This window comes from Octodon degus, unplaced genomic scaffold, assembly GCF_000260255.1.
Source record: "Octodon degus isolate 3935 unplaced genomic scaffold, OctDeg1.0 scaffold00057, whole genome shotgun sequence".
Lineage (NCBI taxonomy): Eukaryota > Metazoa > Chordata > Mammalia > Rodentia > Octodontidae > Octodon > Octodon degus.
In genome coordinates this window covers 7,646,771-7,648,262 of record NW_004524633.1, presented here as the reverse complement: position 1 = coordinate 7,648,262, position 1,492 = coordinate 7,646,771, and the positions used below count along the sequence as shown (strand labels likewise).

Here is a 1,492-nt window from a genome sequence, read left to right as displayed (position 1 = left end):
AAAGACTAAAAGCTTCTGGAAACAAATGTAATAGATCAGAAATAACTCTGGTAGGTATAAGTAAGAAAAGTACTGAGCATTTTAAGAAGAAATTTGCCAGATCCAACCAAGTTTCTAGTTCAGTGCAGATGTGTCCTGAAGTTGCAAAGATGAACTTACTTAAAGTTCTGAGGGAGACTTTGATTGAGTGGAAGACAGAAGTAACTTTGAGGTTTTTTGAATGGCCAAAAGTATGCTTCTGTATGTCTGAAACCCTCTTCAGCCTGTCTAGTTAATGAAGAACTTGATGAAGATGACATAAACTCCGATTCAAATAATCACTCCCTTGCCTTCAGGGGATCTCAGAATAGCCTGGATCAGTCTTTACCTTTCAGGGGCTCAGATACAGCCATTAAGGCACTTCCAAGTTATGAATCCTTGAAAAAAGAAACTAAAACATTCAATCTGAGGATCAGGGAATTTTATAGAGGACAGTATGTTTTGAGTGAAGACACTACCGTATCACAGGACTCAGAAGAGCATGATCCCACCTTCCCGCTGATAGATTCAAGTTCCCAGAACCACATTAGAAAACGCATCGTACTTGAAAAATTGAGTAAAGTATTGCCTGGACTTTTGGGTCCTCTTCAGATTACCTGAGGGGATATTTACAGTCAACTTAAAAATCTAGTCCGAACTTTCAGATTAACACACAGAAATATTATACACAGTCCTGTGGAATGGACCTTCATTGCAATGGTATTGCTGTCATTACTGAATTCAGCTCTTGGCATTCAGAAGCATTCTCAAAAAAATGTGTTATTTACACAGTTTATAACTACCATGCAAGAAGAATTACACTTAAAGAATGAAGACGTTGAAAGTTTAACCATCATATTTAGAACTGGCAATTAACCAGAGTGGCCCAGTTTGTACGACTTACCCAGAAGACCTCGCTTTGCTCTCAGGTCAAGATTGGGGGCCGCCCAGCTGTTGCAGCATCAAGCTGGCAGCTGGAAGGTATTCAGAAGGGGTATTACAGTGCTGCAGGGTTTTTGGCTTTTTCTTAAACTTTATATTAAGAGTAAGACTTGCATACAAGGTCTGATTGAAAAATATACTGAATGTTTAACAATATATTACAGCAAAAGACACACTGCCGTTTATCCTCCTCACTTTGAACATACTTATCCCACCCTTGCCAATTTCAGAAACAGTTCTGGAAGTCTTCCTTCATGAGTGTCTTCAGCTCTCGTTGCTACCTCAGTGTCCTAAGTCTCCTCCACATTTACCTTTCAAAGTCAAAGTTACTTTGACTTTGGGGAAGAGGCACAGCCTTACAATGTCAGATCTGGTGAATAAGATGGGTGGTGATACACTTACATGTTTTTATGAACTTGCCTTTCCACTGGATAGCACTCAGCAACAGCAGTCACTATTTTTTTTTATTAAGCCTCATAGAGACACTCATATTAGAAGACTTCCAGAACTGCTTTCAAATGGAATTAGTGTG

The 1,492-nt window shown here is 39.2% G+C and overlaps 1 pseudogene; it reads left to right on the top strand.

Moving 5' to 3' along the window:
• Nucleotides 1–2: 2 nt before the first annotated feature.
• LOC101567769 lies at nucleotides 3–894 on the top strand (annotated as a pseudogene).
• Nucleotides 895–1,492: the final 598 nt, after the last annotated feature.